The sequence below is a fragment of the Alexandromys fortis genome, unplaced genomic scaffold, assembly GCF_014885135.2.
Source record: "Alexandromys fortis isolate MF-2015 unplaced genomic scaffold, M_Fortis_MF-2015_v1.1 scaffold_177, whole genome shotgun sequence".
Taxonomy (NCBI): domain Eukaryota; kingdom Metazoa; phylum Chordata; class Mammalia; order Rodentia; family Cricetidae; genus Alexandromys; species Alexandromys fortis.
In genome coordinates, this window is record NW_026068056.1 from 969,547 (window position 1) to 990,199 (window position 20,653).

Genomic DNA, 20,653 nt, shown 5'->3' on the forward strand with positions numbered 1-20,653 from the left:
CATGTACCGGTGTGGCCAGTGACTCCGCCCCTTTTCCCACAAGGGGTTCCCCTACTTTCCGAATTCTACTCACTGAGCATGCTCCCGAGCTCTCTACTGTTTACTCAATTCCAAAACTATTCTGAATGTCATAGCCAGGACATGCACTGAGGCTTCGTAGGTGGAGTGCACAGGTGCTGTGGGAAGTCCCCAGCACACAGACAGTCACCCACTAGTCAGGCCACACAAACTAAATGTTTGCCTGAATGCATGTAGAAGCACCATGTGAGTGCTGTGTCCGCGAGGCTAGAAGGGGGGCATCAGACTCCCTGGAACTGGAGCTACATATGTGAGCCACCATACGGGTGCAAGGAACTAAGCCCGGGTCCTCTCTAAGAGTTAAGTTGTCCTCTTAACAACTGAGCTATCTCTATCCCTGTCACACACACCAAGTTTTGGTGCATCCGTCCTTTTAAGGTGAGTTCAGAGGGGCTGGAGAGACAGCTCAGCTGTTAAGAGCGTTGGCTGCAAAAGCCAGGTGGTAGTGGCCAACCCCTTTAATCCCAGCACTCAGGAGCAGAGGCAGGCGGAACTCTATGAATTCTAGGCCAGCTTTGTCTGAGTGAGTTCCAAGACAGCCAGGTCTCCTCTCCTCCACTCTGGCCCAAGATTCCCTAACCAGGGTGGGGGAAAAAAGCCCCCGCAGCACTTTCTGGTCTTGGACCAGCTCCTGCTGCTAGGATGAGGCAAAGATGCCCTGGTAGGGGGTGCTCCTCTCCAACTATCCAGTATAGCATTGTGCTTGGCATCCATTCTTCCACAACCTCTTGGGCTCCCTGTGGAGATACCCACTCATCAGCTCTGGCCCAGGACACCAGTGACAGTGACGTGGGAACACTCAGGTACATGTATCTTCAGTCCTATGCTCTGTCCTGTGTATAAGATTCAGGCAGGAGGCCCCAGGCAGCAGCTCACAGTGGAAAAGCATCCCTCTGCAAGCCCCTTGCCCCTTGCATGGGGCCAGAGGTGAGCGCCTCACTTCCTCCGCATTAGCGAGGAACAGTAACAAGGAACCACAGTCAGCTGTCACAATACCAAGGCTGAGGTCAGCTCTGACCCTCCACTATGACTTCGCCTTTATGATAGCTCCAGGGAAAGAAAACGAGGCTGAACGAAATCAGAAAACGACGAAGCTACACAGCTAGGATGGGGCAGAGGCAGGATGCTACTCACTCCTAACTCCACCCACTTCTACAAGAGTCACTGCTACCTCCCCAGCATCCCAAAGGGCAGAGGAAGTGCCCCAAAACTGTCATGAGATTCAATGAAACAAACACAATTTGACCTCCTGGGAAAGTTGACCTGAGGTCCCAAAGGGCTATGGCTGCCACTCCATATGGTTCAGGTTCATGCATAAAGCATAGATGGGGCCAGCTACCACCACAATCTACCCATTTCCAAAAAGAATACCTTGAGGGAGACCACACTTGGACAAAAGAGCTCCTTCAAGGTCCCAGAGAACAGGGAGACTGCTTGGATAATGGTTGTACTCATGCAGAGTTGTGGGCAGAAGTGCTGTGCATGTCTGTGCATGCATCTGTGTTCTGTGTGTATAATCTGTATGTGCATATGTGTACACATGTCTGAGTGTGTGTCTCAATGTGTATGCATTTCTAAGTATGTACGTGTATATTTGTGCATGTTCATGTATATCTGTGTATGCATGACTGAGTGTGTGTGCCATATGTGTTCCTAAGTCTGCATGTGGATCTATATGTACACAGGCATGTCTGCATGGACATGTGCATATATTGTGTCTGGTTGTATGTGCATATCTATATTTTGCATGTGTATGTCCACATATGTGCATGTCTTGAATATGTCTGCATGTACATGTATATGTATTGTCAACATGTGTATACAATGTGTATTGTGTGCATGTGCACATATCTACATATGTCTGCATGTTTGTATATGCCACGAGTATATGTGTGTGAGAATGTGTGTATGTGTGTATAGGGGTGTTACCACTGTTTCTCCCCAACAGCAGTGCAAAAAACATCTAGCCCCATACAAAGGGAAACAAGCATTGTCTTCTAGTTAGAGGGTCTGAGTCACTGATAGAGCAGGTGGCAGCATTATCATTTAATTTGTCTCTGCCACTCCTCTGGTGGCAGCCATTGGATGTTTCAGGCCCCCATCACTCTAATGTCTTTAACAATTTAAAAGCAACAACATGCAAAAAAATCATCCAACCTTCTCCATGAGAACATCGAGGCCATAAACCTCAGACAATTCCATGTAACATTATACACACGAAGCTTTATTCCAGACACAGAGCTCTCACGGTGGGATGCTGTCACCAACACTGTCTTCTCAGAGCACAGGCACTCTGACTCAGAGATGCTCAAAAGGTATGTAGATGCAGGCTCTACTTCTCTGCCTCCTGGTGAGAAGGAAAGCTGGGGAACAGCCCCACCGCACCCCCCGACACAGAGTTCAAAGTCAGCCTGGGCAGTGGAGTAAGACCTTATATCAAAACACAAACTAAAAGGGAAGGAGGGGTTGTGACTTAGTGGTAGAGCCCTTATGTAGTGGGTGTGGTCCTGGGTTCAGGCTCTGGTGTTGGGGATTCTTGTCTGGGAAGCTTGGCATTGCTCTAGAATATGTCTGGAAGAATCCTGGTGTGTTGTGGCCCCTACAGCTTTCCCAAGGTTCCTGATGGAGATGGAAATCTGCCGGCATCCCTGGCACAGCTCCTCCTTGCTCCTCCTCCCTCCTCTTCTTTCTGCTCTTCATCTTCTCCTCCTGCCTTCCCGCTTCATCCTCATCGTTCCTCTCCAGCCCTCCTTGTTCTCCTCTTCCCCTTCTCTCCACGACACTGTCACTACTGCTCCTTATTATTCTTTGTTTAAAGTTTGTTCAGGAAACCAGAAACATTCTCTGGAAACAGTTCTCCGGGGGGCAGATCATGGCCCTTCAGCCAGGAGGCATCCAGGGACCAGGGAGAGCAAAGGCCTCTCCAGGTTGTCACCACACAAATGGCCATGGGGACAGAGAAGCTGTGTGGCCCACACAATTACACTGACTTTGCTACCTCTGCAGGTTCCTCTGTCCCTGTCCTTCATGCTCAGCCTAGGGCGACCTGTGTTAACATGAAGAACGTTCTCTTGTCTGTCTTCTGGGGTCTGCCTGAGCCCCGGGACCCCGCCTGTCTTGCTCGTCACTGTCTGGTCTCACTCATGGTAAGTGCTCGGTGAGCTCTTGCTGAATGAATGATAATGCCTCCAACCAAGTTTCTAGCATTTGAAATCGTGGGTGTTGATGTCAGACAAAGGGTGTTGCTGTACTTGGAGGTAAGCACCATGGGGCACGTGGATGGTGCAGACAGTCCCTTGCCCACACAGGATTTAAGTCATAGTGACTGGCTGGTCATCTGGAGCATAAGCGCATTTCCCTATCCTGGACATTGTTGTGTGATGTTTTACTCTTTTGACTTTTGGGGGGATCTGCCACCCAGTCCCCAAATAAATCATCTGTTAGTTATGAATGCCTGGCCTTAGCTTGGCTTGTTTCTTGCCAGCTTTTCTTAACTAATTATCCGACTACCTTTTCTTCTGGGCTTTTATCTTTCTCTATTTCTGTATGCCTTTCTCTCCCCGTGGCTTGCTGTGTGTAGCAAGGTGGCTGGCCCCAATGTCCTCCTCTGCTTGTTCTCTTACTGCTCCTCTTCTTCCTCCCGTCTTCTTTTCTTCTCTCTGCCTGCCAGCCCCACCTGTCCTTGCTTCTGCCTCACTATTGGCCGTTCAGCTCTTTATTAGGACCATCAAGTGTTTTAAACAAAGAATCACAGCTTCACAGTTAATCAAATGCAGTATAAACAAGAGTCACACACCTGAACATAATATTCCCCAACAGGCCATGAAGAATAACTTAAAAGCAAAGAAAGGTGCAGAAGCCCTGAACTAGCTGTCTGAGCAGGTGGGATGAGCGTCTCCAACAGGAACGAACGGGGACAAAGAGGGATCTACTGCAACATTCCTTAGGGGCTGGCCCACATCCTTCACAGTGTTGCCACTGGGTCACAGACTGCAAAGCAAACACACTGCCTTGCCTTCTGGGCTGCTCTCCTTCTGTTTGGTAAAGCAAGACTCTTGCTCTGTGCTCCCAAAGCCCAGACTCTGAGCTACCCAGAAGGAAAAGCATACAGGGAAGACCCTGCTATACCAGCTGCACAGGTTGGCCCTGGGCTTCCTAGAACCTTTGCCTGAGCACTGGGCTCAACACAGACCAAGAACTGGACTAGCCCTCATGCATTTGCCACAACACTCCCTTGCTGCCTGCCCATACTCTCACTGCCTGGAAAAAGACAACACCCAGCCTTGCCTTCCTGAGATAGTCAAACTGGAGAGTCATGTGCTCTGGCTTGCTTTTAAGGACAGCTTCAGTCACTTTTATAAGGCCTGAAATACACACAAAGAACTGTCCCACTTGGCCAATGGTCTCCTGTAAATAGTCTTTGCCCTCAGCAGGGAAAGAAGGAACAATGAGAAGATGAGAAGGAAAGGGAGGGCCTTGGAGGAGCAAGGATCAGAGTGGGTCCCTCCCTGCAACCACCTCTTCCCTCTGTCCCCTCCTGAACGCCAGGGCAGACTTGCCTGTGTAGACTGAAGCCCAGGTGGTCTGTCCACTCAAGGCCACCACACTATCCCAGCAGGGACAGCAAACCCTTACCATCCCCACGTCCCAGCCAGCTGTGTGTTTAGATCAGCCAGACTGCTGCTGGCAAGGAATTCTGACATCGCTCTAAGCCATATTCCTTCGCTCAAGGTCACGGGCTTTAGATCTTTCCTGTTCTGAGCAAACACCTCCTTTGCAGCATGCCATGGGCAGATGGTGGGCAATGTCACATCCTCCAGTACCAGGCAGTGCGTGAGGACCCCTGTGGTGTCTGCACCAGGGGGCGCTGCCGAGTACTCCGTGAAGCAGGCTCAGCAGTGAGTAGAGAACTGCAAATCAAGCCACTGGCTCAACCTGCACCCCACCTTCCCTAGGAAGGGCTGGGGTCTGTGCTCTCGCCACTGGGAGGCAAGACTCTGGTAGCACCAGCTTAGAGGAGCAGTAACACTGTACCTACCTTTTGTTTTCCTTTTCACGAGGCTGGTTTTTCCTTTTCTTTTTGTCTTGGTGTCAGGAACTGGCTCAAGGCCTTGTGCATGCCAGGCAAGCATTCTGCCAATAAACCACATCCTGGCCTTATTAGAATTTATTATTATTATTGATCACTATTATTATCAAGACAGGATCTCACTACTTAGCTCAGGCTAGTCTCATACTTGGAATTTTCGTGTGTTAGCATTTCAAGTGCTGGAATTACAAGCATGTTCCCGTGTTATAAACTTTTTGAGTGTATGCGTTCATGTGTATACATGTATGTGGGAATAAATGTACATGTGTGTATACATATGTATGTGGAGGGCAGAAGTGGACATCAAGCGTTTCGATCTCTCGCTATCTTCTTTTTTTGATACATGGTCTTTCTGGACACCTGGAACTCTTCACTTCAGCTAAACAGGCTGGCCAGCCAGCCTTAGGGATCTATCTGCCTGTCTCTGTCTTTCCAGGGTGAGGTTACAAATGCACACCCTCAGGTACAGCTTTTACATGGAACCTGGGGATATAATTTTGGGGTCCTCTTGCACAGCAAGCATTTATCAACTGAGCTGGTTCCCCAACCCCAGCCCTAGACTCAGAAAGGTGTGTGTGAAACAATCTCACCAAGTAGCCCTAGCTGGACTGGAACTTGCTAAGCAAACCAGGCTATCCTCAAATTCACAGAGATGCCCCCTGCTACTGCCTCCTTCGTAGTAGGATGAAAGGTGTATACTAGGGTTTTTTTTTTTCTTTTTTCAAACAATGCCATGATGTGAGGCTGGGGAGAAGGCTCCATTTTCAAAGTGCTTATTTCACCAACATGAGGACCTCAGTTTGTATCCTCAGCACCCAGGTAAAACCCAGGAGTGGTGGCATACACCTATAACATGGTGCTGGGAAGGTGGAGGCAGGAGGATTCCTGGAACTTGCTGGGTACCCAGTCTTCTGAGTTGGTGAGCTCCAGGTTCAATAACAGACCCTGTCTCAAAAACAAAATAAGACTAGAAGCCATTGAGGAAGAGTTGACTTGGTATCTACACATGTGCGCACTCTTACACAAACCCAACACACACGTATACACCCAAAAACCATTTTTCGTGGGGAGAGGTTGTTCTGCTCAGCTCTTTGAGGAAGCACAAACCAAGTGAGCACACATCTCTGCTGGTCAGGTGGCAACAAAGAGCTCAGGCCCACGGTCAGAGGAGGCATCATTCCTGTATCCCAGGGTCACATCACAGCCCTGACTAAGAGCTACTGAGATTACTCACAGAAGTCAGTTCTAAACTGCCCACCTTGGCCTGCCTTCCAGTCCATGCAATTCACCTTAGGAGCTGAGGCCTGAGCCTACCCCACACTGCCTTCTCCCTGGTCCAGCACATCGCTTGCTGCTTTTTCTATGGTCCTGTGTGTCACGTCTCTAGGACCTATGAGTGTGACAAACATCTGCCTTCTAAGCCCTGCTCACGTTCCCTGTGGCTATGTGTGTGTGCAAGGCTCTGCTGCTGGCTCAGGAAGACAACTCTCGAAGGGTGAAAGTTATAGGGAGGCAGTTCCCTTGCTTCACACTCCAAGGCCTTTCCTTGGGCAGACAGGAAAGAAAGGCGAAGGTGACATTGTAGCTGAGAAAAGGCAGCTTTAGAGTACCTGGCCCCATGGGTCTCTGTAATAAAGTCCCATGAATGGCAGCTAGCACAGAAATGCACGCTCCTGCAGGTCCAGGGCAGGAGCCTGTTAAATCTTGAACAGCCACGGCTCTCCATGAGTCATGTGTCAGCCAGTCCTGCAGACCAGTACTTCCCTGCCCTTCTCTGGTCCTTTATCCTGCTCTACTTGGCTCCTTTCAGCTTAGACATGACTTCTGTGTCCCCATACTTGTCAGGAAATCTTACTCTTGGCGTTATTAAGGACAATAACCATTGTCCTTAGGCCACGCCCACTCCATGGTGACCTCATTCTAACCTAGTCAAATGTCCAGTTCTAAATAAGGCCACGCCCTGAGGTTGTGAGAAGGATAAATTTGGGGGACACTGTTCATCACTGTATCCCATAGTCTGTTCCTGAGCCACACTCCCACTGCCAGGGCTCCTCTGCCTATTCAGAGAGCATCCAGAACCCAAAAGAGAAAGGAAGAAGATGCCACTTGTTCTTTATTCAGTCAGCAGTAAACCCAAGCAGTCCCCATAACCAGCCACTTCTGTCCTCACCTGGAGGCCACCCAGAGCCTGATGTGCCATACCAGGGGAGCAGCCGCTGGTCGTTAGTCCTGAAGAGGTAGGTCATTGTAATGCTATACAGCTAACTGACAGAACAGGGACAGATCCCGGGTGCGTGCGTGCATGTGTGCATGTGTTAGTTACTTTGGCTTGACTCTAGTCCCTCATGCATGCCAGGCAAGCTCTCTACCACTGAGCTAATCCCAATTCATTTGGGAAAAAAAAAAACTTTTTGAGACTGGGTCTCACTAAATTACCCAAGCTGGTCTTGAACTCACAACCCCAACCTCTCATACCTACCAAAATGCTGGAAAATTATAGGCCTGAGCCACCAGAGCTACCAGGGAGGGGAAACCTCTGACTCTCTTCAAGAGCAGCTTCCACCATGGTAGACTATGGAAGCCTGGGCTCCTGGGGCTTTATTCCACTAGCATCCTTGGGAATATTGTCTGTCTGGCTATGGAGTAATCTTCAAGCTAACTGAATGTTTGTAGAAAGGTAAAAAGAGTAGGTTGCCAATGATCTTGTGAAGGAAGGAGAGCTATCTGATAGCAGCTGAGGTCCTGATGGTCATGGGTCGAGTCAGAGCCAACCAGCCTGCCAACAGTTGCTTAAATTCATACTGGTGAATTAAGAGCATCGGCTGCTTTTCCAGAGGACTTGAGTTCGGTTCCCAGCACGCACATCGGACAACTGCCAACTGCCTGTGATTCCAGCTCCAGGAGACCTGACCTTATCTTCTGGCTTCCAAGGGCACTGCATGTGCTCACACAAAATTAAAAAAGTAACTTGTTTTTAAAATTCTGTGCTAAGTGCAGCAGAAGCAACAGGCAGGAAACTCTTCCATTGTGCAGCGACTGAGTCAGCCAGGGTAAGTCAGAGAGACACTTCAGCAAAGTTGTAGAACAGCTATATGAGCAAGAGAGAGAAGGAGGAGAGGGTGGTCCCAAGGGCCTCTCTGGACCAGTGCTGACAGAGGTCCAGACAGCAAATTTACAGACAAACTGATCTGCATATACCTGGGGAATCGTGTCTCCAGACTTACAGGACCCTAGGGCCATGGGGCTACCAGTACTGAAGTCAGGAGCAAAAGCAGGCTTTTGTAAGGCCAGAGGCTCCCTAGGCTCTGGGGTAGATACGACCTTAAGGCTCTGAGACAAAGCTAGAAGAACTGACTTGTGAGGGAAGGGCCAGTGCCCTTCATACCAGGCTGTCCAAGGGCAACACCTCAGTGGCTGCTGCAAATGCCCACCCACAGCAAGAAATCCAAACATGTGAGAGAAGCAGGGCCAAGCACCTGCCATTGGGGTACCTTATCCATGCGCTGCCATTAGGTCCCCTGACTTAGATGACCGCAAGAAGACCAACACCGGACAGATCAATTTGCCCATCCGAGTGGAGAAACTAAGCACCAATAAGGGACGCTTCTAGGCAGAGGTTTCTGGTGCAGGAGTAAATTAGCAAACCTCATTCTGGAGTACAGGCGCCCCACCTCTGGGGCTGCCTTGCACAACAGCCTAGACTCAACGCTGACCATCCCCAACCAGGGAAGAGGTTTCCGATTGTGAGACAGACTCCCCTCAGCCCTGCTCATCTTTTTCCCACACCAGGCCCCAGGTTTGATTTTCTGTGAATGAAAATCCATTTGCCACCTGCATAGTGCCAAGGAGCCCGGCTCCAAGACTTCAAAGACACGTGCCTGCTGCCCCCAGGGCCTTTGGGCACCTTCCCCCCACAGTTAGAGCTTTCCCTTTTTAATTTAAACTTTAATTTTGTAAGTCTGGACAAAGTGATTGTCAAGAGCTTGGGTTTCTCCTCCATCAGTAAAGTGAGCAGAAGCTGGCAAGGGTCCTTGAAGGTGGGAAATCCAACTCCCTGTGAGGCCTGTACAATGAAGCCCGGCCAGGGTCATTGAGGCAGCCCTTAGCCACTGGGGCAAGAGAGCTGTGATCTTGAGGACTAATGGCCTTGCTAGCTCTCTATGTACTTCCTGCTCTACCCACAGGGACTGTAGTCCCGGAGGGTCAGTGAAGAAGAAGCAGGGTGTAGCCCAGCTGGCCCATCAGAGGTCAAACTAATCCCATCAGTTTCCAGAGAAGGCACATGGGCTGGTCACTTGGCCTGAGTGTCTTTCTGAGAAAGGACTGAGTGAATGTGCCTAGGTCAGAGCTCTTCCCACTTCTGTCAATGTGCCGTGTGTGTGTGTGTGTGTGTGTGCGTGTGTGTGTGTGTGTGTGCGCGTGTGCGCGTGTGTGTGCATATGGGTGTACAGGTGCTTGTACATGTATGTTCAAGATCGGAGATCAACATCAGGTGCCCTCCTCAATATCTCTCCACCTCCTCTTCTCCCCTCCCCCGCCTCGACAAGACAGGGCCTCTCTGAACTTGGAGCTTAGCAGTCCAGCTACACTGCCTGGCCAGTAAGCCCCAGAGGTCCTTCCATCTCTACCTCCAAGTGCTAGATTCCAGGCCCACCACTGTGCCAGGATTTGTAACGGGTGCTGGGAGTCTCCACTCAAGTGCTCTTGCTTGTCAAGAACTTTGCCCACTGCACCATCTCCCCATCTATTTCTATGCCTCCTTTCAGGCCTGTCTCCCTTCTGGTCAACACACCGCTTAGCCAGACTGACGGGGCCTACAAAGGTAAGATAAGCCTCTCTGGCCTTGCTGAGCTCTAAGTGCAGACAGAGGTCAGTGTGAGTCCTGGGCTGGACCCTAGGCACCGCCTAAGGCTAATGGCTAGGTGTCCACATGGCAAAGCCTTGGAAGGAACGGCAGAGAAAGCTTAGCTTTCCCAGGGAGCTCAGTCTTCGAGACATGAAGTCAGACAGCATTTGTACTGTCTTGCTTCTTTTGAATTGGCACTAGAGACTGAGCCCAGGGCCCGGCGTGCACTAGGCCTATGCTCTGCCTTTGAGCATCTCCAAGTCCAACCTCATGTCCCTGTTCTGCTACTATTCACACATGGCTCCTAGCTGTCCTGCTTATGACTTCAGGGCCTTGCTCTTGGGCAATGACAGCCTCACCCTGGCTGTGTTGGTGTCTCCCCACGAGAAAAGAAGGCAGGAGGTCTCGGAAACACAAGTCACTGCTGAGAACAGGTGTTAAACAGAATTCCAGAGACGCTCACCCACTGCCCAGGGAGAAGATAGAGACAGATGGATTGGGACAGCTGTCCACAAGGATTATGGCCAATAGAAGAAAGCCCGAAGAGGAGGAGAAAAGACCAGGGTCAAGAGGTTAAGCTCACACCTGGAATCCTTCCACTGCTGGAAGTTACTGAAGAGCAGGTGAGACCAAAGCAAACTTCTCTGATAGATGGCAAGACCTGGGCTACCTTCCTCAAGCCTGTGCTCCAGGCTGGCTCAAGGCTAGAGCTGCCAGGTCTTTCTACAGTTCCTCTAGTTGTCTGGACTCCTTCATTAGACATCAGGCATCTGCGGGAGAGGCCCCGCTGCTGAGGCATGGGAGCCAGGCAGTTCGGGTTCAACACTCACCAGGCTATTTGATCCTCCAGTCTCTCAGTTTTCTCATCTGTAGGATGGGGAGAACTCTGACCTTGGAGGCTCGCTGTGGGCTTCCCGCACAGAGTGGCAGAGTTATGCCTGGTATGAGGAATTATTGTCATTCCTTGTCCCCACCCCTGCTCTTCCTCACACAGTTTGAACTCTCACCTTCCTTTCCTGTCTATAGCGTGGAAACGTGTGCAGGGGCAGAGTCTGAGAACACATCACCCACACTACCTCTCCAGCCCTACCCCAACCATCTCCATGGTGCAGGCGAGGCTATTTATAGCCTGTAACTTGATATTTATAGCATGTAACTTTCATCCCTAGAAAAAAAAGCTGGTGGTGGGAAATGGGAAATCCTTGCTCCCTGTGCCAGCCAGAACACTGGCAGGGCTAGGGAAAGCCTCTTGTGCCAGTGGGTGTGGCATCCGTGGTAGAGCATGGATCATTCTAGTTAAGCCTGTTGGTTAAAAAATCTAAGCTGCGATTCAGGACAGGCTAAGCTTGAGGGCTCTCTCCTTGAGGAAGAAAATGGATATTGGAACAAGTTTGTTGGTGGTCCTAAGCCAACCCACCTGCCTATGTCCCAAGAACCTAATGGAAGATTTAATGGTCCGCAGCAACAGCCTGATAAATATCTGTTAACTCTTAGTAGCGGAAGTCTCCGGGATCTGGCTCCATTTCCCCTGGGTCTACCTGGCCACCCCTTCAGGTCTCACTGCTGAGTTGACTCAATGTGGAGACATGTTATGATCACTGTCTAAAGTTTAAAAATTCATCAAAGTGCCAAGAGCATTCTGGAAGCCCCTCCTTGTAGGGACGGGACTGGAACAACCCTTCTTTTTTTAATATTTATTTATTTATTATGTATATAATATTCTGTCTGTGTATATGCCTGCAGGCCAGAAGAGGGCACCAGACCCCATTATAGATGGTTGTGAGCCACCGTGTGGTTGCTGGGAATTAAACTCAGGACCTTTGGAAGAACAGGCAATGCTCTTAACCTCTGAGCCATCTCTCCAGCCCCTGGAACAACCCTTCTTGAGAGGAACCCAACAGGGAGCTGATGCCCAAGTCAAACAGACCTCTAGACAGTAATAAGGCAAACTTGCCCTTTGGTGAGGCCAGATCTTGAGGTCGCCTCTTGTTCAAGGGATGTATGCTCAACTTGAGCTTCATGCTGATGAGGTGAGCTGGGTTGGTTTCATTTTCCAAGAGAGTAAACCTGAGAGAAGAGGCATCAAGGAAGGCTCCACAAGGTCTGTTGCCAGAGAGGGCACAGAGCAAGATCCTAGGGGCTCTATAGCCAGGCTGGGCATGGTGCAGGGCTTCATGGGATTTCAGGACTGCACACAGAGAGAAAGGGAACAGTAGGGGATAGCATCTTGAGAGGCAGATCTCCTTAAAGGACAGCTCCTTCCCAGTCATGCTGCCATGGGAACAGTGTGCCCCTATGATGTGCCGTGGAGATGATACATATTCCTGAAATTACCCATGAAAGCACCACTAAGGTGCTTGGTATGAAGAAGTCTCTAGGTGAAGGTGAGTCATAGCCATTAAAGCTGCTGCAAGTCCTATGTTCCGCAGTCACTGCCTATAACCCTGCATACTGGCCAGGAGGCAAGTTCATTCATCCAACTCCTGGACTCCTTAGACTGCATATGTTTTGCTAGAACTCTTCAAGAATCTAACAGGCTCAAGAGAACAGCTTGGGAGCCCAGCAGGACAGGTGACAATTCTGCACCTGAGGACTGAGTACAGGAAGTGAAGGTGAAGGTAAATGAAGCTATCTGGTGGGTGGTCATGGCCATAGTGATAAGGAACAAAGTCCTTGAATTTCCTGGCTCCCTGTTCAGGGGTGAGGAGGCAAGCAAGCCCAGAGGACAGACTTCACTCCCCTTCCTTTGCCCAATGCCAACAAACTGGTTCTCTTGGGAGTCAGTCTGCCTGGGTGTCAGTCAGCTTGGGTGCTGGATGCCAGTCCCTTTGAATACCTTACAGGGTGAGGGGACAGCCAGGAGGAAGAGCTAGGACACAGGGCCCAACTTTTCCTGGGAGCCAAAAGCATGTGATACCCACCATCCTGTGGGGCCCGGGGCTTCTGAAAGTCTGCATCCCCTGGTCCCTGACTCCTGAGCTGAAAGGGTCTCAGGGTCTCAGCCTCCCCCTCTCTCTTGGCCCCCTCAGTTTCATACAGCTTCAGGGGTTGGTCAAGAAATGTTAGGATAATAGAAGCCCTGTGACCAGTGTCCCCAAACATCTAAGTGCCTACCTAGCTTCACAGCCACCTCCTCCTAGCCTTGGAGGCTCTGGTGGACTCTGCCAATAGCTTTGGGACCCACTAGAGGCCATCTTAAGAAGTTGTACCTGGCACTGGACTTGACTCAGACTTTAGGGACCAGAGCAGAAGGATGCCAGGGGATGTATATGAGGAAGCGTGGAGTGTGCTATTGGATTCCTGCAGGAGAACCTGGAGCCATTCCTGTCCTGAGAAGGTCGGTGCCTGAAGTGGGAGTGACTGAAGATGGGGCGGGACTACGCCGCCCTTGCCTCCCGTGCCCCCCCCCCCCCGCCATGCAGCTGCACACACCCACACTCCCTCACCCCGGCTCTCGTCCTCTAAACATGGTTTAGTGTCCAGTGTCATATGTTCATGGTGTGTCACCAAAGACACCAGCGGCTTTTGGGACCCTTTCTCCCTATGAGAGTCACCTGAGTATCTTACTCCCACCTACTGCAACAGAAAGGCTCCCAGCGCCCTGGTTAAAGACAGCAAGAGAGGGAGAGGGAAGAAGGGAGGGAGGGATGTAGAGGAAGGAGAGATAAACTGAGAAACAGAGAGAGATTAGGCCCCTGCCCGCTAGGGTGGCAACCTAGGATTACTCTGCTATTGCTGGAAGGAAGTGCAGGAAACTCCAGAACAAAACAGGTCAGTATTTTCTCCTGTCGGCTAGGCTAGGCTACAGTGGGAAGTCAGGAGCTCCTTCCCACAGGACCTCAGGAAAGCTGAATCCCCTTGCTGCCCATATCTGACCCACACCTCCACATCCATCAGGCCCCACCAACACTTGCTGCCACAGGCTGCCGGTCTTATGGTTTCTAGAATTCCTATAAGTGTAAAACCTTCAATGATGTCCCCCGCCCCCCACTTCAGGCCCTTCGGCTCCAGCTATAGGTTAAACACAGGCTAGTAAAGGTTGCCCTAAAAAGCTAAGGGCTGTTGCAAGCAGGAGTGTACTTCCATAAAAAGCCGAATGTTGTATTGCTATTGTGACCTGTTCCCTAAAAAAGTCAAGTGTCACTGCGCAGGAATTAACAATTTGGCTCTTTCCTAGTTCACTACAAAAAGCAGCACCCAGCCTTCAAAATGCAGGCATCTAAGGCAGACGGTCCCTCTGCAGATCTGCCCATGCTTGCTAGCACTGCTCGCTGCCTGCTTGTAGTGTGCTCCACACAGCTATAGCCAAAGGCACAGGCTCCGGCTTTCTTTTTTCTTCAGGGCCCTCACAGGACTCCTGTGAGCGCCTACCCTGCCCTCGGATGGTGCCATCCCGATGCCCACGCTCCTGACACCAAGTCTTGAAGTTCACAGTCTTGGATTCAACCGTTCAGCGTCCTCGCAGGCGTTTCAACCCTCCGAATACACAGACTCATTTATTTATGTTTTTAATGTAGTAAATGGGCACCTAAATGAATTGAGATTTGTAATTTTTATGGTTAATTTGAAATTTCGCTCTTGTTGGCTAATCCTGTTAGTTGATGGCAAAACAAGGAGAAACTGTCGCCCTTGTCGTGATTCTAATAAGCATTTTATGTTAAATTACAGCGGGCTAGAACAAAAGGAGGAGCAGGACTTCCTGGCCCAGTGGCCCGGAGACCCGACGAAAATATCCCATCACCGGGGACCCCAGCTCAACCCTCGCCACAATGCCCATCCACCTCGAATTGGAAAGGGCCCGCTTGGGCATCCTAGTCCAGCTTGTGAAGGTCCCTGGTGCTCAGCCTCAAAGGGGTGCAGAGCTTCTCCTGGCAAGAGAAGAGATGCATGACCATCTCTTCTCTTCGTCCTTTTCCAGTCCTTTCTTTGGGAAGTTATCTGGGAACTGAGATGTCCCTTCTTCCCATTCCTGGGCCCCCAGCTTCCCGCTAGTCAAGTTGACCCTTGTGGTCATGCAGGTGGTTTTTGGAGGATGGTGCGGACAGCCCAGTATCTATCTCCATGTGAGCCTGTAGCCATGGAAGAGGCCGCGGACCCTTTCAGCAACCTGCGCAGGCAAAGGCCATTCCCGCGCGCGGGTGGGAGGCAGCTTAGGAGCGTGAGCTAGGGCGTGTTGGCTTGATGTCGTCGGCGCCGAGTTTCTCGTCCCTGGCGCCCGCTTCGAGCCATCCCAGTGAGTTTGATTGAAATCCACTCAGGAAAGAGTGGAACCGGGGAGAGGGTGATAGGCGGGAGGGGAGAAGAAGGGAACCTGGAGAGAACCGGGAACTGCAGGCTGGGAGTCCCCGCAGCCGAGCTGCTAGCTGCTCAGGGACTGCTATTTTGAAAAGCGGCTGCTGCCCCTCCGGGGCGCAGGATACCGGGGTCAAATGTCACTTCCTCTGGCAGTCAATCTCCAATATTCCTTGTAATGTTTTTAAATGGACGAATTCATTACTTGGGGACGTGTGAATGGAGAGCAATGGAGAGCAGGCTCGATCAATAGCGTCCACTGATGATTTTGCACAGCGGAGCGGGGACCACGGAGGAGCCGAAAGAAGACCTAATCAATATCGCGCACCACAGGCTCGAAAAGGTCATTTAGGGAAGGTGGAAAAGTTCAGGCTCCTGGGCGAAGCCTAATCGACCCCCGGCTTTCCATGCGACCCCTCTACCTCTGTCTTTCTAGCGTACTGGCATCAAAGGCTGAGGGGCGGGGGTGTCAGATCCACACACTCTGTCGCGACCGCTCTTGCCCAGTGTCCTCACTACCCCCCACACACATAGGTGAACTCAGCCTAAAGCCCACACCAGCACTTTTAGCAGTAGGGGAGGGTGATGCGAACACACACACACACACACACACACACACACACACTCACGTACACACCAGAGGCCTTGTAGTGTCTGGGATGAGCGCACAGGTGGAGCGGGTGATTCGGAAGATCAGCCTGCCAGCCCCGCTGTTGTTAACAGAAAAGGTCAAGTAAAATTAAAAAGGAAAACACCTCCCACATCCCTTTCTGTCTTGCCAGTGGCCCCGCGGGGCTCCGGTAGGCAAGGCTGGGCACATGAAGGGCTTGCCAGGAACCCTCAAAGGGGGGATTTCAAGCGGTCCAACAAATGTAATATCCAGAGAGGGCAGGCAGTCTTAGCTGGAAAGCGAAAGCCGGCTCTCTGAGCCCTGAGCCCTGATTAGACAGATAAATTTCTAATAGTGTTGTCTCCACATTAACATAGCTGAAGGAATTGCTTCGTGGCCGGTCACAGCCCTGAGTCTGTGGGAAGGAATGACCTGCCAACACTCCTCCACCCCTGCATCAGGAGATGTTCCTCTCCTTTGGGATTATGCTGCTTGGCCAAATGGAATAGTTGTTTGACCCACCAAAGCCTGTATTGCTCTGGTTGTATATAGTTATTGTTTCAGCTTACACACACACACACACACACACACACACACACACACACACACACGCTATGCAGGCACCCACATAGGGTGAACTTCTGGGGGTCTGGAGAGCTATATGAACCTCTGAGGGGGAGCAATGGGCACCATCTGAAAGGTGCATACATCGAGCGGTTCATGATGTGTGTGTGTGTGTGTGTGTGTGTGTGTTCATTTGTGTGTCTCTGCAAGGAACAGAGAACAGGCTTACCTTTGGCCGATCCTGAAAGCTGCCATAGGTCTGAATGGCACTGGCAGCCCTGCCCCACCCCTCCACCTTTGCGCTCTCTGAGAGGCAGGATACGATGGAGAAGAAAAGCTGCCATTTTAGCGAAAACCCAGGGTGGGCTTGGTTGTCATGGTTGTTGAGATCTTGCCTGTCAAAGTTCTGGGTTGGAGACTGCTGGCAGTCACTCCATGGGTGCTGGTCAGATTGGTCAACAGTCCATCACAAGATGGACTTGGCTCGAGCAGCACATTTCAAACTATTTGCAGTTTGGTTTGTCTGAAATGTACCTCTGTACAGAAAGCGTCTTCTCTGGTCCCTGATCAGGTGGCGCATGCCAGAGATGCTGTTCACCATGCTCGTATTGCCTTCTCATTGTTTAATTGAAGTCGGTGCAGAAAAGAGCAATTTGCTTGTTTTTAAAGGTCCGTTTAAATATGTTAATACAACAAATGAAAACGGTTTGCAAATTATACCTTGAAGTTCCTCACACAATCGCATCTTGTAAAGGACCACCGTTAAGGGGTCTGTGGTGCCAATATTTTCTGGAAGGCATTCTTTTTAGCTAACTTTGCTTCTAATCATGGATGCTGCGTCCTTATTCAAAGGCTAGTACTTGTTTATTTACACACGTTTCTCCTGGGGGTTAAGTTTCCAAGAAGAGTGTGTCAGGGCAGGAAGGGAACGCTGGCTCTGAGGCAGGTGCTCACAGCAGACACACTTCTAGGAGCCTCACTCAAGCAGAAAGAATCCCTTTCTGTTCGTTAACATTTTTGAGCCAGAAAATTAAAAACAAATATTTAACCTCCCAATTTGGAATTCAGGTGGGCATTGACTGCTAAACTTTGGCAATGCATACTCAATGAACTAAACACAATCTTTACTAGCCAAATAAAACTCCCTTCCTATGGTTCAAAAACAAGTTTGAATAAACTGAAGAATGAATAAAATTCATAGGGAGTGCCCACAGAGGGAGCTGACATGTTTGAACTTGGCTAAGAGACAGCTTTTGGGTACTGCTCAATTCAGGGGCTTGATACAGCCAATAAAACTATATTTAGAGCAGTTAAATATTAAATAAACATGTATACCTACAAACCCATTTACAGCTTTCATTTTGTTCTCTTCTTGTAACCCAGCTTTTACAGCAGACTCGGGCTTCTCCCCAGCTCACCCCAAACATGGTGGACTGACAAAGCTTCCTAGGTCTGTTCTTTTAACTGGGGCTCTCCACCTAACCAATGCTTTCCCCTGAGCAGTTGGAAGCAGGAATTGGAACCCGTCAGGGTCCAACCACTGTTTAAGGTTATAAAAGATAATCTTTTATAGGGGCCACTCTAGCACCAGATACACATCCGACTAGATTCCCTCAAATTGGGCTTTGTTGAGCTCCTTGGCTCTGGGGCTAAATTCTTGCCAAATATCTCAAGTATTTTTCTCAGACTTTGCCAATATACAGTTAGCATCTCTGATACTTCTCTCTCCCAAACAAAAAAGCAGTCTGTAAGTCTCTAGAGCCAGGGGCCTGAGGCTCAAGATTGACCAAGGAAATGGGGTTCCAGGAAGCCTCAACCCTGTTTCTTTGCACTCCCTGGGCAGCAGCCCTCAGCAGCCAGGCTTCTCATCCAGCCAGGTTCTGCAAATGCATCCTGAGCTGAGTCCAGAACCTGAACCTCCACAGATCTTTCAAACCTGAGGTACTTGTGCCATGACTACGGAAGAAGAAGCTGCTAGTCTCGCGGACAAAAGCACAAATCCCGCGGTCCTGTGGTTAACAGTATCTGTGAGTTAGGGGAGGAAAGGCAGGATCTGGCAACTCCTACTTCCCATGGATTTACTACAGAAGAATCACCATTGCCTCTCTCCCTCAGCCTCCCCAGTGCAGAGGGGTGAGTGATGGTCCCACAGCATCTAATTCTGTTCCTGTAATTCTGCCTTTGATGTTTCTTCTTTGGCTTCAGAGGCTGGCTCACCTTAGCCTCGGTCTTCTAGCTAAAAGAGCACAGTTAGTCTTGAGGATAAAGTGCCACCAATGGGGAGATTCCTCTAACATTGACAAGGTGTCCTGGATATCCAGGACCAAGCCAAGGCACATCTGATACCACAAGTGTAGCTCCTTTCAGGCATTTGGCATCCTCCTCAGAGCTGCTGGCTCTTCCTTCTGTTTTACCAACACACTCTATCCATATTCTCTGGCCTGGCCTGTTCCCTCCCTCCCTTTCTCCCTACACACACACACACACACACACACACACACACACACTCATCTCAAGTTCGGATGAGAGGAGCCATCCAAGTACTTCCTACTGTCCACCCTCTCCAGGTTCAACTCCTCAGGCCTAGCAGCTGGGGATAAGGAGCCTTCAGGAGATGACTTCCCCAGCACCCCCACACACACACCTTCATAGCTTAAAGATTAGGAAGAGACATAAAGGACAGGCCTTTCAGGAGAAACAAGCTACTTTTAAGTGATTCTCTACTAAATAACCAGAGTAGAGTTTTGACCAAAGAAGCTGTGTTCCCATCCCACTTCGGAGCCGATAACAGACTCTGAGCCTTAGCAGTGAGCTAAATTATCGATTCCTTTTTTAAAGAGGCACCCAAGCATGGCATGAATTTGCAAGCCACAGCATTAAAACATGGCATCAGCAAGGTTTGGCTTTGCAGAGCCCATTACTTCTTACATGCGTGTATATCTATGTTAAATATGGAAAAGAAGGAAGTGGAAAGACAAAGCCCCATCTCTGTTTTGTTTGCCAGATTAATAAAACTGTTAGCAACACTCTTCCGAAGTCACCCCCAAAAGCCCCAGAAGTGCCCCATCTAGAAATTTGCAGATTTTCTGGTACAGACTGCTGCACAGCAAAGAGAAGAAACACAGGCAAAGACACTCTCAGTTCAAACAAACTTGTGCCTCTGTAGCAAGGAGACCAGACTGTCTGGGAGCTGTCTGCTGCAGCTTCCCCAGGAGTCAGAAAGTCTTGTGGGGAGGGAGGTAACCAGTCTCCATTTATAGAAAGAGACATTCTGAGTGTGAAGCCTAAAAGGGAACTATCCCGGCCTTCCCCGTTTTCAGCAGACCCTCCGAAGGGCAAACGTAGATCAGCCTGCACTTTCTTCCCCTGTGGCGCTGAGCTTTGCCCAGACCCACATTTCATTCCCAACCAGACCAGCAAACCCCTCCAGTTTTGTATTGGATTCTGTCCCTCTAGCTTTCCGCCGAGAAAGGACCTTCATAAAGCCACAGACAGACTTGATAGCTTCCAAATGCTTCCTGCACCGTCCTTGGCTACTCAGGGAGCTAGCTGCAGCCCTCTGCCCCCAAAGTTAATTGCAAACTTAAACGATTATAAATTCTCTCTTGCCTCGCCCCAAAGACATTGTATTAATTTCTAACACACACAAGAGCCTGATTAACAAACCCAGACTAAATTTACATGTGGCAAAAAGCAACAGACTTGATTTTAAAACAATAAACGGGACTTTTTTTTTCCCCAATCTTCTCTCTAGAGGTTTGATGATCTATGATCCCTGCTCATAAGCTTTTAAACACCCTTCTCTTCCTGGATGTTTTAAAAAATGAATCGATTTGTAGTCCTCGCTGCGGTTGCCTGTGGGGAAGGTACCCGCATCGGCAGACACCTCAGCAGCAGGAGCGGGGTGTCCTTCCATCAAAGGGACGCCAGGGGGCAAAAAGCGTTAACAAAGGCCGCGCTTGGCGCACTTCCTTTATCTGCCCGTGCGTGTCACGCGTTACAGGGCGAGATGTCATTTTGCAAGGTTATAGTCTCCAATCCCGCACAGCCTTCTGGCTCATCATTTACCTCTTGGGCACAAACAAACAGCCTCTTTAAATAAAACCGGAGAGGGGAAGCAGATACCTTTATACAATTAAAATCACAAAAGAAAGCCAGAGCCCAGCGAACCTTG